Here is a 16,635-nt window from a genome sequence, read left to right on the forward strand (position 1 = left end):
AAGTACATTGAAAATCTCATACTCATAGAGTAAACCTCCTTCTAGAGTGGCATTGCTTCTCCTTCAAAGAAATGTTCTCCTTCAGAGAACTCACAAGTTGGCTCCCTCTAGAAATGAAATGATAGAGCCAAAATAAAAGGACTCTCTCACTGAATGTGGCAACAGGTCCTTGTACTCATTCTGAGATCAAGAAGAAAAAATCCAACCACTTCATAATGAAGTGTCGAAATGGTATTTTCCCATAGTCATACTCAGAATAGACAGAAACTAGATGCTCTAATGAAGAAATAATTGTTGCAGATGTGTCTGGAAGGCTCAAAAACCCTCGCCTAGGCTCTTTTGGTGCTGAAAAAGGTCTTCGTATGGCTTCAAAAAGATAAAATCATTATCTCTCTACAATACAAAAGCACTTGGCTCTGCAAATTGTTCAACATAAAATGCTAAAATTACAAAAATAATGCTTCCATTGTGTCCCAAACACCTACAAAACCCCTTTGTAGGCTCTTCATGGGATCATAAAGTTTGAAAAATGGTCAAGATAGGCCTCCTTGCCCCTTTCTCTGCTATCTATCCTACAAAATGACAAAACTGGCTAACCAGGGAACAAAACTCACCTTTTCCAAAACCACCAAGTGACAAATTCACGTGGACGCAACAGAAATTCTGCCGAAAATAGTGCAAATTTTTGAATGGTTAAAACACGCCATTAGGCTTGAGCACTGATTCTTTAGCTCTTGATGTTAGCCATATGGCGGTCCATGTGGCCAAGGGCGCAGGCCAAAGGCCACGCGCTCGTTGACACTTCATCCCTAGTTGCATTGTGTTCCATGTGGCTCAGGGCTGGGCCACGCACCTGCCCTGACCCCCGAGCCCTCTGCCTACAGTTTTGGGATGTTAAATGTGACGGGACTATGGCTTACCACCCCACCCCTCTCGCCTGGTGTTATGGTCATACCATGATCCATACAACCCGCGGTTGGGGGCCATGTGCACCGACCCCTCCGCCAATGCTCCAACAACTTGTCTTTAAATATAATCGACATCAATGGAATATTAAGAGCAAAAGGTATGGTATGGCAGTAACACTATTGGTTAGTTATCGAGAGGTCGTGCATTTGATACCTCGTTGGTTAGTCGGCCAAACAAACAAAATTTTGGCAAAAATTTTGAGGGCCACATGGCACCGTCTCATTGGGCCACGTGGCACCCCCTGATTGATCCACCTAAAGACTCAACCACCAATAAAAATATTCCATTTGTCCCTATACGGCCTTGCCACGTATCAACATGTGATTGACCCATTTGCTCACTATACCCACACAATCACCTGTTGACATCAATACCACATCACCTGTACGACTTGCCTAGTTAGCATCCCAGTCAACCCTGCAAGTTAACTTTTTAGATGTTTGCCAAAAGCTTCAGAATGCGATAACTTTCACATTTGGTGTCGGATTGAGGTGATTCAAGTGTTGTTGGAATCAAAACAAAGAGATCTACGATTTGGCCCTAGTTTTGAGTGACTTTGAGCACTTTTATTTTTGAGCATATTTTTTATCCCCTTGATCATATTCAGTAGCAATTATGATATACCGCATGTCAGTTATTTTCGTTGATGGGTTGATTGGAACCACAATGTCTATTTCCCATTTATCAAAAGGTTGTAATATGATATGGGGTACCAAGGGCATGTTGTCTCTCCTGGATGGTTTCCCTACCTATTGACATACGTTACAATTTATGTAAAAAAAAAATGCATCGCCATGTAAGGTAGGCCACCATAGTCCTACGTGCAAGACCTTTTGTGTTGTGGGCCTTCATGCGTAATGCCCTCCAACAACACTTGTGTGCACCTTGCGAAGTATTGTAGGCCACTCATGCTCCAATATACATTTGCGCAATATCCAGTATGTGCCCAATTTATACAAGCAACCTGCAAAGCGCTGATAATCCACTTCCTTTACTACCAACTACTTTTGGGCAACGATATACCCTTCTGGTGCCATCCTCATACTAAAAAATTGTGTGATTTCCATAAAATGGTCATCTACCATAATCAAAACAAAAAGTTAGTAGATTATCTTCTAAATTCTCTACATATTTGCATGTGGTCATGCAGGATAAGTGATCAGGTCCCGCATTCAATTTTCCTGGCTTGACCACCACTTAGAAGTCATACTCCTGAAAATACAACAGCCACCTGCAAATCCCCCTCGCCCAACACTGACTTGTTTACAAGGTACTGCAAATACAACAACCACTTGCAAGTCCCCCAACAATGGCTTGTTAACAAGGTATTTCAGTGTAAAGTGGTTTGTGTATAATTTAAATTTGTTTCCCAACAAATAATGTCTCGACTTATGGAGTGCATACACCATCGCCAATCCTTCTCTATATTGTGGTGTAATTTTGTTCTGCCTTAGACAACTTCCTATTTTGAAACGAGATAAGATGATTTATAGATAGAGAAAAAATGCCCAAGGATTCTTAATTTGCGGGGCCTCACTCATGCAATTTTGAGGTGGCAGTGTCGGCTAGTCGTGCAACCTTCATGCTGCTTTCCAAGGCCGAGAGCCATTTAGACTCTGGCGTGAAGAGAATCCTACGCAGGGTAGAGAACAATACTCTCATCAAGGATTTTCTCTTGGGGGGTTACCAAGACTCCCCAAGCCTTCTTCCTTTCAGTTTTTTTTTTTTTGCGGGGAGCTGAGGGTTCATGGGTGTAGAAGAAAAAACCATCGCAGTTTCAGTTTCTACAACGATGTTGATGGTTTTTATGGTTGGACTAGCAAAGACAATCGTAATTCTTAGGCTAATTGAACGCCCAAGAAAGACCTTGATTCCTCTCATTCCAAAAATGAGAGGGAGCTTTCTTAATTTCGGAGGCTATCATGATTAACAAACATCTCGACAACCTTCCCTCCCTTCCAGTTCCATGGCAGCCACCGCCAAACCGAGGGCTGAGATGTGGTTCTTGATTGATAAAACACTGGCGAATCGAGGGTCGAGATGCAATCCATAAATGAGAAAAAGCTACGAGAGATTGTGATGGCGCGCAACATCAGTTTGGAGGATGTTTTCAACATTGAAGTGTTTCTGCCTTGCTATTCCCGTCTCACTTCCCTCTTCTACATCGACATAGTTAACCAATTTTTCATGGACGATTGCGGTGAGTTCCTCGAGCTGTTGAATGAATGATTTTAGCCATGGGATTCGAACCATGAAACTCTATACTGATCCACTGATTTTCGTGTCTAGGCTTCTATTTTTCATTAATTAGATTACCGTTTTTATCTGCACCTATATAGGGGGTATAATAATTTGCCATTCATTATATAGTGAGTTATAACTGTTGGGAATTTACAATTGTTTGGTTTCATAGTTAAGAGTTAATCAAACTTATAATGTTATGGAACTTCAGAATTATATGGATGGAACTTCTTAATGGATATATGTTGGCCTTTGCATAAAGTCAAGAAAATCATTGCAGTGAAACATGGATTATACCAATTTGTTATATTGTCAATATCCGGACAACAAGTGTCCTGTAAACCTTTCTTCTCGCCCATATGGGCTCCTCTGTGTCTTTTGACATTACAGAAAATGCAGTTTCACTATTTCCTATTTTTTTGTTTTTAAAACTTGTACAACAATAGAGGATACTCTGTATTTTGTTGTTATCCAGAAAAGTGTAGGTTCTTTTCAGAGAATGTATTCTAATTGTGTTACTTTCAAATGTTTTGAGTATATTATATTTGTGATTAATGCTATTTAAAATTTTGGCGAAAATAAAAATCATTATTGAAATATTAGTGTGAGTATAATTATTGATTTACTATATATTTAAAAATTTGTAATTTTATTAAAAATTGCATAATCAAATGTTGGTGGTTGATAATTATGATAACTTAATAACGATTTTCTAATGCGGAATAAACACTTTAAAAGAATTGAAAACTTGAAAACTTTAATACCCAAGAAAACATTCCTCCAGCCATTGATGCTACTCACACTCTGATACCAGACTTTCCACTATGTTTGAGGCAGCCGGTAGTCTCATAGAACTTGGATGGATGAAGGAAAGAAATAAGCGACTGGTTGCAAAAACCCGCACCCAACTTGTTTGTACAGAGAACCCGTGTTAATAATAGAAACGGCAAGGAAAGTGAAAAGAGTCTCTGGCTAATAAAAATACAAATGCAACAAAACAGAATCAAAGACAATGATGTAGCATTGGAACGCAAGGCCCCATTTACAAATCCTTGAAGTCAAACTCGATCTCACAGTGGGCATTTAGCAAATCCATGATAGAATCCCAGCCACAAGCTACGCGGCACACTGGCAACACTAGTCCAACTCAGATATTTAAATTCTACAGTTTGGTAGAAAACACTCCGCCAAAATCTCTCATCTGTGTGGCACTTCCAAGCTCTACTCACTCTAGTTTGATGGTGTAAAACTGAAGGGGATTGAGTTAGTGAGCGTGGGGACCAAACAAGTATATATAGCCAAGCTTTCATCAAGCTTCTGTTGGCTATGTGTCAAGTGTTCCACAGATCATGGTAGAGAACTGCAGAGGGAGTAATGGACCACTCCAGAAGCTCCTAACAAGAAATTAATTAACTGCAGTTTATTTCCGTAATTTAAGGAAATGACTACAGTTGGTTTCCAGAAATTACTGCAGTTGGTTTCCAGAAAGCCATTGGGAGAGGGAGCTTAACATTCTCCCACTTGGTCAATACTTCCAATCTTAATGTCTCATCTTAAAACCCATTGATAATCTGTGTTAAGTAATAGATACATGAATCATGGCGATAAGTCTTCTAATGATGAGTATTATCTTCCATGTATTACTATGTATTTATTTCTATTAAAATTTATGTGGCAACAATTTTTTAATGAATAAACCTTATGTATATTCTTGGTCCTACACAAATGAATTCTTTCAAATCAAAAGGTGCACATAAATATGAGAAAACATCACAATAATTAAGAATTTCATTAAAATAACATTGTCCATACAATGAGAAACTACATAATGCAACCAAGTCCCATATTCATAACATGATCCTTGAATTTAAACGGTGACATGCCCTTAATCAAAGGATCAGCAATCATCAACTCAGTGCTGATGTGCTCAATGACCACTTTCTTTTCTTTGACACGTTCCCTTATAGCTAAATACTTAATGTCAATGTGTTTATTTCGACTCCCACTATTGTTGTTTTTAGCCATAAAAACAGCAGCTGAATTGTTGCAACATATTTTCAATGGATTAGAGATAGAATCCATAATTCTAAGCCCAAAAATGAAACTCTTAAGCCATACACCATGTAAAGTAGCCTCAAAACAGGAGACGAACTCGGCTTCCATAGTGGAAGTGGAAATCAAGGTCTGCTTGGCACTCCTCCATGATACAGCTCCACCAGCCATCATAAAAATGTATCCTGATGTTGATTTGCGTGAATCAACACATCCAGCAAAGTCAGAATCTGAGTAGCCAATTACTTCCAAATTGTCCGTCTGTCTATACATAAGCATGTAGTTTTTGGTTCCTTGAAGATACCTCGTTACTTTCGTTGCAGCTCTCAAGTGGTCTAAACCTGGATCACTCTGATATCGTTCCAACATTCCCACAACAAATGCAATGTCAGGTCTTGTGCAGACTTGAGAATACATTAGGCTTCTGATAGCAGAAGCATATGGAATGTTCTACATTTGTTCCCTTTCAAAGTCATTCTTCGGGCATTGGTTCAAATTGAACCTATCACCCTTCACAATGGGAGCTACACTTGGTGAACAATCCTTCATTCGAAATCTCTCTAAAATTTTATTAATATAGGTTTCTTGAGACAGACCCAAGATGCCTCGGAATATGTCTCTATGGATCTTAATGCCAATGACATAAGATGCCTCACCCATATCCTTCAAATTGAAATTTTTAGAGAGGAATTGTTTCACCTCATGCAGCAAACCCTTATCATCGGTTGCTATCAAAATGTCACCCACATATAAAACAACAAAACAGATTCTACTCCCACTGACTTTCAGGTATATACATTGATCCATAATGTTTTCTACAAAATCGAATGAAGAAATTACATTATGGAATTTCAAATACCATTGGTGGGATGCTTGTTTTAAACCATATAAGGATTTCTTGAGCTTGCAAACCAATTGCTCACCATCACTAGAGGGGAATCCTTCAGGTTGTTTGATGTAAACCTCCTCTAGATCTCCATTGAGAAATGTCGTTTTCACATCCATTTGTTGCAACTCTAAGTCAAAATGGGCTATTAATGCCATAATAACGCATAAGGAATCTTTCTTAGATACAAGAGAGAAAGTCTCTATGTAATCGATTCCTTCTTTCTGAGTGAATCCCTTAGTAACAAGTCTTGCCATGTATCTCTCAATGTTTCCCAATGAGTCTTTCTTTGTCTTTAAGACCCATTTACATCCAATGGATTTTGCACCATTAGGAAACTCAACAAGATCCTAGACTTCATTACTCTTTATAGAATTCATCTCTTCCTTCATGGCATCGTACCATAATTCTGATTTTTTGCAATTCATGACTTGTGAAAAAGACTCGGGATCATTTTTGGCTCCAATGTTGTAGTCAGATTCTTGCAAATACACAACATAATCATCAAGAATTGCTGATCTCTTTGGTTTAGTAGATCTTCTTAATGTTGTACCATCATTTTCCTGAGAAGTATGTGGTTCAAATCATTGTTCAAAAGTTCTTGGCAACTCTTGAACTATCTGATCTACTAGAATGTCATCAGTATTTTGTGGAACTTCAACAATTGGTTGTTCAACACCAGTTTGTACTTGAGGGGTGCTATGAACAATAACCAATCTATCACTTGAGGTGGAAGGTTGAGATTCTGAATGATCCTTCTAAGAAACTATGTTCCTAGTTTGATCGCTCCCACTGATGAAGTCATTTTCAAGAAACTTTGCATTTCTTGATTCCACAATCTTAGTGCTGTGAGATGGACAATAAAATCTGTAACCTTTAGACCTTTCAGCATATCCAATGAAATACCCACTAATGGTCCTTGGGTCTAGCTTCTTCTCTTATGGATTATATATTCTTACTTCAGACGGGCATCCCCAAACGCGCATATGTCGCAAACTTGGTTTCCAACCTTTCCATAATTCAAATGGCGTTTTAGGAATAGCCTTGGTTGTAACTCGGTTTAATATATACACTGTCATATTAAGTGCTTCAGTCCACAAAGATTTAGGAAGATTGGAGCTGCTAAGCATACTCCACACCATGTCCAATAATGTTCAGTTTCTTCTGCTACACCGTTCTGGTTGGGTGAACCAAGCATGGTGTATTGGGCAACAATCCCATGCTCTTGAAGAAATTTTGCAAATGGCCCAGGTGCTTGTCCATTTTGTGTATCTACCATAATATTCTCCACCTCTGTCTGATCTCACGATCTTAATTTGCTTCTCACATTTTTTCTCTACTTCAGCCTTAAAGATCTTAAAGGCATCTAATGCTTAACTCTTTTTATGAAGCATGTAGAGATACATATATCGTGAGTAATCATCTATAAAAGAGATGAAGTATCTTTGACCATGTGAGTCCATGTCTGGGCTACATATATCAGTATGTATGATCTCTAATATGTTCAAACTCCTATTTGCACCTTTCTTTGACTTGTTGGTCTGCTTTACCTTTATGCAGTCCACACAAGTCTCAAAATCAGTAAAATCCATAGTATTAAATACCCCTTCATTTACCAATCTTTTAATTCTTTCTATGGAGATATGACCTAGTCTCCGGTGCCATAATTTAGAGGAATATTCATTAATAACACATCTTTTAGTGCCAGTGTGAATATGCATTGAATCATAAGTGACATTGTTTTGTAAATTAATGCAGTAAAGACCATTAGACAAAATACCATTTGTTGGGTAGCGCAAGCCCTGCGGAACGAGTATGGGGTGCGAAGCCCGGAATTTTGGGTAATATTAGGGTAAAAGACTATGTGGAAAGCACAGAGCGCAAACTATAGAAGGTTGAGTCAAAGGGTAGTTCGTCCAAAAATAATGTAAAGAAATAGTAATAAAGTCGGCCCGCGGAGGGATCATGGCCAAGGGAAAGTATAAATAGAGCGGGGCTCTATGAGGGAAAGTAGTTCTTTTAAAAAGATGGAATGTAATGGGCTCCGAAAGGAAATAGTTGGAAAGCGTCTGTAAGTCCGAGTCAAGGGAGTAGGGTAGAAGGTAGAGGCTCTGCAGCTGTGTGCACAGAGGCCTGTAAAGTTAGCAGCCGTGTGCATGGAGCCCTGCAGCTGAGTGCGTAGGGTGAATCTGGATGTATTGTTGAAGATTGATAATAAAGATAAGTTTCTTCTAAATTCTCTGTTGGTTGCGACTTTACTCTTTTATGATAAATGAATTATTATGATTTCTGCATTTGCTACGGTTGAATTCATGTGAACTGGATTAATCTTGATGCACGAAGTAACCAAAAGTAATAAATGTTTGCTTAAAGACCGTTTTAACTAGATCAAACCAATAATAAGTGATTCAATCTGTAATAAACGCGACAAGGGTATTCCGATCTGTGCGGATCTAGCGTAGCGTGAGGTTGCAGAACAACATGCGAGCCCCAAACCACATCCAAGACATCCCCAGGGTGCGAGAACCTGGTTCCAGCACCCTCCCCTGCTACCTCGGGTGAGACCTCAGTCTGCGCTTCGCAGGCTGTTGCTAAAAGGGCTAGTAGTTGCGGGATTTTTTTGGCTAAATAATTCTTTCGAACTTGGGTCAAGCCCCTATAATCCAACAAATGTTTCTGTCGCAGGGACCGGGATCTGCCTAAGGGGTGGCTGGTGTGAAAGGCGGGGACGCTAGAGGAAAAAGCGACAAAGGATCAGGATGGTAGTAATGGCAAGTGCCATCCAGTTACCAATATTCAAGGGAGCAGGAAGTGACGATCCAGAAAATTTTTGGTTTGTATTGAATTCAGTATGGAACACGTAGCAAATCACGAATGATGATATCAAGAAAGCCGTCTTAGTTAGCACACTGCAGGATCGAGTGCTAACATGGTATATGAAGTATTCGAGCATCAACCCAACGGCGGGGATAGCAGACATCTACATGGAGTTAAAAAAGGAGTTCAATTGGCCAAAATCGGAGTCGCAGTCAGTTGTAGGATTCAAGGAAATCACGATGATGCTTGTTGAGACCCCATGGGATCTGGATCAGAGGTTAAAAAGCACTATTCGCGAAGCCAACATGACCCTAACGGATGCACAACACCACACTTGGTTTATCGCATCGTTAACGCCATATCTGAAATTGGCTTTGTCACAACAGAAGATCTCAACCCAAGCAGAAGCATTGGAGGCAGCAATGCAGCTGCACGAAACCCTGGTATAGGACCCAGGGTTGGGAGTTTAGCAAATCCAAGTGCAAGTCCAAAACTTGTGTTTGGAAATACAGAAGTTAAAACAAGATCAGGTGCCAGAAGTTCGGGAAGAAGTTTGGTGCATCAAGTGTAGGGGCCAGGGACATGATAAAGACCATTGTCCAGTCACGATAAACCTTGTGGTCACGGGGGGACCAGCACCATTGCAACCAGAGGCACAGGCAAGGCCGAGCGTGATCACCCTGCTCTGGTGCGCAATCTGTCAAGTAGGAGGAAAACACAACACGAATAATTGCCACCTGTTGCCGAAATACAATCAAACCCCCAAGCAGCTCTTTTGTAACTTTTGTAGATCGGTGGGTCACGAGGACAGAGATTGCCGAATGTTGGTGGATCAGGCATCTGCCTACCGAATACAGAGTGCGGGACAAGGTCAAAATCCAGTCACAACGTTTGCGCGCGGTGGATTCTAAGGACGGGGTCGAGGATGGGGTGGAATGGGACCAGGAAGGGGTTGAGGATAGCTAATTTGTTACAATTGTGGAGGACCAGGACACTACGTGCGGGATTGCACAAATCCAACTCGAGTATCATGTCCCTATTATGAACAATTCGACCATAAATCGCTAGATTGCCCTATGCTGCTAGCACAGATTCGCGACAAAAGGACAACACCTCCTACGATGACACAGAATGTCCAGATGATAAGGGCCGAACCACGCAATGAAGAACCTAAAGTAAATATGGTACTAAGGAGCGGTGCAATCTCAGAAGGAGATCAGTCTGAGCTGTATAAAGGTCCCTTGATGTTAACAACTTTCATAGAAACTTGCACGAAGTTACTTCGCGATAATAGGGCAGTGAAAGGATTGCAAGAGGTAATTAACAAATACGCAGGATGGGGAGAACCTCGCATAGTCTGACGAATGGGGAGCCATACATCACGGACCGGACACGAAATCCGGTAAACAGTGAAGATTGGTGACTATGAGATGGATCAAGTCATTTTGGACCTCGGTTCGCATGCAAACATCTTGCCCAAGCAGACGTGGGAGGGTATCGGCAAGCCCCCACTCCAATGGTCTCCGATCCAATTACGGATGGAAAATCAGCAGAAGATCTTGCCCCTAGGTAGGCTGCAAGGAATCACCGTAGACCTGGATGGTGCAAGCACTAGAATGGATTTTGAAATTATTGAGATAGTGGACGAGAAAAGCCTGTACCCCATGTTGTTGGGAATAGATTGGGCCATCGACATGAATGGGATTATTAATTTCAAGCACAAGGAGATGATATTTGAGAAAAAGTCGCTCCGCGTAGTTGTTCCGCTAGATCCAACCAAGGGACCTGTTAGGATTCCAAGAAACTCTCCTAGGTTGTAGCTCGGAGATGCATAGTAACATATAAATTCAACTATTGTTGCGATGGATGAATGGAAGGAATGATGCTTGTCCAAGCTAGATAACCACTTCTACTTTGTTCCACTCCAGACGTGCGTGATCACCCCCAGGCTACAAGGCTTTAGACCACCAACTACTCACACTTTGAGGCATAAGGTGAATATGGAGAATACTAACCACACCAGTAGATGCACAAGACCATGTGATGGTCGGTTGCAACTAGTAAAGAAGTTTGCAAATCTAATCTATTAATGCAAAGATAGGATGACAGCTCTTCTACATTAGATAGAAAAAAGAAACCTGGACCACCTATTCAATTATGCATACAAGATTTTAACACAGAGATAGGATGAAAACTATCTAATGCTAAACATCAAGAGCTCAAGAACACAGCATATTAGGCACAGCTTAGAACAAAGGAAAATGGAAGGTGAGCAGTTAACAACAAAAGAAGCTTGTATTAGTTGAAAATGAAGACGAGACGCTGCAAGTGACAAAATATCTATAGTCTCCAGAAGTTGAACCTTACATCAAAATGCCAACCATCAACCCTGATTACATCTTGTTTTTGGGCATTTATAGATTTTACATTAGAAGGGCACTTGGCCATTTAGGTATGAAGGGGTCATAATTGACCACCAACTGCATTTAACTGCCTGATGGAGTCTCTGACTCTGTTTGCTTGCCGCAGTGAGTGAATATGATCTGCTCAGGTGCTGTGATGTCCTCTTAGGCAGTTGGAGTGCTCATACCAGTGGGGTTCCATAACTAATAAATGCAGTCACAGGGTTGTGCTCTGTCCTTTCTCGCTTGGCCATGTTGTTTGTTAAATATGGTTGTTAGAAGTTTGACAGCTACTAGTAATGGCAAGCTGGTCATCTTCCTTCTTCGGGATAACGGAATGGTGAAGGTTGTGGAATGCATGGGCAAGTGGACGAGTTGGATGAGCAGAAAGGATGGCCATCGGATTGAGGAAACAGATAGTGGAGATGGCTCGATGGAGGCTATCGGCTGGGGTAAGAGCAGGGTGAATGAGGCCGTTGGATTTTTGGCGGACAGATCGAACAGTGATTGGGTGACGGAGCTGCACGGTCGTTAACAGGCGTGGGCAATTTGGATGGGAAGTAATGGTATTGATCGCACCACTTTTGGGCATAGAGCGGTAAAAGGACAGGGTCGCGCGATTCCACTCAGTGATCGACACGTAGCAACGGATGAGAAAGAAAAATCGCTCTCATCGTGCGCTAATGTTCGGTTGGGTTACGAGCGCGGGGAGAGCAAATGCCGTCAGATCTCGGCGGAGATGATCTGACTGTTGGAACTTGTGGGGCAGGTCGCCTTTATCAAATGCGACGGGAGTCGTTAGATCGACGGGATAAGATCAATGGCGAGGAAATGACAAAGGGTTTTAGCCAGCGCGCGGGGGCGTATGGCAATGTTTTATGAGGATTTGGGCTTTGCGCTAGGGGCTAAGGCCAAAGGGGTTATTTTTCGGTTTTATAGGAAGAAAATATAGGAATGGAGGTCGCGGAGGGAAAGTGAGATGGAAAGAAAAGGGAAAATGACCCATGAGGGGCCCCTTCGAAGACACCCTCGCACAAACAAGATTTTCCTCTGACCTTGGAAAATCAGCGTTGCATAGTAGAGCTAACACTGACTCCTTCTAGGGGTGAGATCCTCCCTGTGAGGTCTCAAGAACCATAGACCACTGCCTTCTACATAAAAACAAGATTAACAACATTGCCTAGTATTCCATTGGGCATGGAGTCTATTTACGCCTACACTATACCCTGTAAAAATAACATGTTTACAATGTTGAGGCCTAAAAGGCCTTAAACAACATAATTCTTCAAAAACTACCCGTTTATTGGGCCATCAAAATTGTTTCTCCTTCCAAACTCTGCAGCATGAGAGTATTGTTCCCCTAGACCTGGGCGATGACGAATGATCCTGTCCATAGAGCATTTATTTTACCAAGACCTCCCTGCCTTTCCTTCAGTGCATCCCATTGGAGAAAACAGTCACCATACTGAAGATTGACCCTCTTTGCCTTTCTATGAAAGGTCTCCTTCTCTTGGTCAATATGCATGTCAGCCAATTCATCAAAGATTTACAAAATCGGGTTGATTTGATCACCTACCTCAAAATTTTAGGGCATTTGACCTTATCGGGTAGAGATGGTTTATATTTCACCCCCTCTCTGTATGCTCTCATCCTTGGATGTTCTTTGTGGAAGCTTTTGTACACCTGCTGAATAACAAGGGCTGTTGTGTACTCGGCTGTGTCCTTTGTGGCCTGAACAATTAATATAAATGGTGAATCGATGTATTCTTGTGTGTGGGACACAAAAACTTCACCTGCTTCTGTAGCTTGCTTAGAACCAGCCCCATCCAAGGAGGTGTCCCAAAACTGTGCACCTTCTTCCTCTGTGATCTGGCAAACTGCCCTTTCAAGCTGTGTGGAGGCCAACTGGGCAGGCTTCGTGATATCAAGACTGAGATTATCCATGTCAGCCTTGGGAATTGAATTATGGTTGGCTCCAGTGCCTAGGGGGCCATTATGAGGGATTGTCTCTTGAACAGACAGAGGAACATAAGATGATGGGGAACTGACTTCACCCTTTTTGATCACTGGGCTGAGGATAGCAGCAGATTGGTCAATTTGCATATTTGCATAGTCATGGGAAGCTGGGATGGCTTTAGGCTCGATATCTTCAAGGACAGATTTTTTGAAGGGCTCATTCTTCACTGGTCCAATCAGAGGCATGGGTATTCTTGGCTTCTGAATTTCTATTTGAAAACTGAAAGAAGAGGGGGGACCTTCAAGGCCTCTTACCTCTATGGCTGGAACTTTGAGGATGATGGGATCTGCTGCTGGTTGCTTCTGCTTATAAGCTTGTTGTTCTGCAGAGACAACAAAATTATGAGCATGGCCTTTGGATAATGACTTCTCATAGGCAGCCTTGGTTAAGAAAGGGGCACTGCCCTTATCTTCCATACCATGGACCTCATCCTCTTCTTCAAATTTCTCTTCTTCCATGACTATATCTTGAAAAAGGGTCTTCACCCTTTGGTCTTTGCTTGCATCTTTGTTTCTTTGCAAAATCTGCAACTGCTCCTTTTCTCCTCTATATGGATTTGGATTTGGAAGAGCAAAGGTATAAGGAGCTTGTCCTTTCCCTGAATGTTGCTCAACCCTTAATTTGGAAACTTCAGAGGCTAATGACTCTATCATCCTGGCCATTTTATTGATCTTAGGATCTGAGGATGATGAGAGCTCACCCCTCTGTCTTCTTCTATCAACATTACGTTTGAGCCTTTCTGCAGCCATGATGTTTGATTCTACTTCTAGGGCTGCATCTTGCATATCAGCCAAAGAAGCACATATTCTCTCCCTCAGTAGTAAGTAGAAACGAGAACCGAAGGCATTGGAATAAGTAAGCTTAGCAGAAGTAGGGGTGGGTTTCACTTCAATTGGTATTATGTTGTACACGTGGTTAAATCTCTTATTGAAGTCAGACAACAACTCACCATTTTCCCTCTGTAAGTTCCTAAATTCAGTACGATAATAGAGCAGATCTTTCTTATCCCCCAATGCTTTAGGAATACATCATCTAAGGCCTCAATGTCTGCTATAGACCTAGGGGTTAATTCTCTGAACCATTTTCTAGCCTCTCCATCTAGGCTTTGGACAAATACCCTCATCCACAAATCATCTTCACTGATATCTAGATTATCAGCATAGCTATAAAAAGACTCAATGTGCTCTTCTACTATTACTCTCTCTATACCAGTGAACTTAGGCATGTATTTCTGGTATTCTCCTGCAAGAATGGCATTCAAAGGAACAGGCAGGACCAAGGGTGCATACCTAGCAGCTATGATTCTTTCCATTTTGGTGGGTGCTTGTGGACCTGCAATAACTGGGGTAGATGGGAGGGGTACTGGTCGTTTGGATGACAGAAGGCTGAGAAATGAATGACAGGGCAAAAGGGAACTGATGGACTGAAAGGGAGGTTTTCTTTGGACTGAGATCCAAAGAGGAACTTATTGAACAAGAAGCTTTATGAATCTCTGAGGTTATTTCTTCACTGATAGTGCTAGGCTTTATGTCTTCAAAATGAACATTCTCAGTCACAAGCCTCTCTTGCAGAGATACATAAGATTGTTTAGGCTTACCTGATCTTGATGCTCCTCTCTGAATGATCTTTCTCTGCTTAACAATCTTCTCAGGGTCAGGCACTGGGTCAGCTGGTGATTTCTGAGGATTTGTCTGAGTAAGCCTTACAAACTGAGTCAGAACTGTAATGTGGAGTTACCAAAAGGTTGGTCCTCCAATAGAGTCGTCGGATAGATGATTACAACCAAAAATGTGTCCAGACTTTGTCTATCATCAAAGCTGGATCTGTGTCATTCTCCCAGGGAAGCTGAGCTTCAATCTCCTCTCCCCGGCAATGGCGCCAATTATGTTAGGATTCCAAGAAACTCTCCTAGGTTGTAGCTCGGAGATGCCTGGTAACATATAAATTCAACTATTGTTGCAATGGATGAATGGAAGGAATGATGCTTGTCCAAGCCAGATAACCACTTCTACTTTGTTCCACTCCAGACATGCATGAACACCCCCAGACTACATGGCTTTAGACCACAAACTACTCATAGTTTGAGGTATAAGGTGAATATGGAGAATACTAACCACACCAGCAGATGCACAAGACCATCTGATGGCCGGCTGCGACTAGTAAAGAAGTCTGCAAATCTAATCTACTAATGCAAAGATAGGATGACAACTCTCCTGCATTAGATATAAAGAAACTTGGACCACCTATTCAATGATGCATACAAGATTTTAACACAGAGATAGGATGATAGCTGTCTAATGCTAAACATCAAGAGCTCAAGAACACAGCATATCAGGCACAACTTAGAACAGAGGAAAATGGAAAGTGAGCAGTTAACAGCAAAAGAAGCTTGTATTAGCTGAAAATGAAGACGAGACGCTGCAAGTGACAAAATATCTACAGTCTCCAGAAGTTGAACCTTACATCAAAATGCCAACCATCAACCCTAATTACATCTTGTTTCTGGGTATTTATAGATTTTACATTACAGGGGCACTTGGCCATTTAGGTATGGAGGGTCATAATTGACCACCAACTGCATTTAACTGCCTGATGGAGTCTCTGACTGTGTTTGCTTGCTGCAGTGAGTGAATCCGATCTGCTCAGGTGCTGTGCTATCCTCTTAGGCAATTGGAGTGCTCGTACCAGTGGGGTTCCATAACTAATAAATGCAGTCATAGGGTCGTGCTCTGTCCTTTTCTCCCTTGGCCATGTTGTTTGTTAAATATGGTTGTTGGAAGTTTGACAACAACTGGTAATGGCAAGCTGGTCATCTTCCTTCTTCGGGCAAACGGAATGGTGAAGGTTGTGGAATGCATGGGAAGGTGGACGAGTTGGATGAGAGGAAAGGATGGTAGTTGGATCGAGGAAACGGACGATAGAGATGGCTTGACGGAGGCTATCAGCCAGGGTAAGAGTGGGGTGAATGTGGCCCATTGGATTTTTGCCGGACAAATCGAACAGTGATCGGGCGACAAAGCTGCACAGTCGTTAACGGGTGCGGGCAGTTTGGATGGGCAGTAACGATATTGATCGCACCACTTTTCTGTGTAGAGCGGTAAAAGGATGAGATTGCGCAATTCTACTCAGCAATCAAACGTAGCAGCAGATGAGAGAGAAAAACTGCTCTCATCGTGCGCTAACGTTCGGTCGGGTTACGAGCGCGGGGAGAGCGAATGTCGTTAGAGCTCGGTGGAGATGATTTGACGGTG

The 16,635-nt window shown here is 41.8% G+C and overlaps 1 pseudogene; it reads left to right on the forward strand.

Annotated features, from left to right (window-relative positions):
• The first annotated feature begins 1,826 nt into the window (after nucleotides 1-1,826).
• LOC149258249 (uncharacterized) lies at nucleotides 1,827-3,198 on the forward strand (annotated as a pseudogene).
• The last annotated feature ends 13,437 nt before the right edge of the window (nucleotides 3,199-16,635 follow it).

Source organism: Pinus tabuliformis, chromosome 6 (genome assembly GCF_031772625.1).
Source record: "Pinus tabuliformis cultivar Carrire ecotype Pingquan chromosome 6, CPIR1, whole genome shotgun sequence".
Taxonomy (NCBI): domain Eukaryota; kingdom Viridiplantae; phylum Streptophyta; class Pinopsida; order Pinales; family Pinaceae; genus Pinus; species Pinus tabuliformis.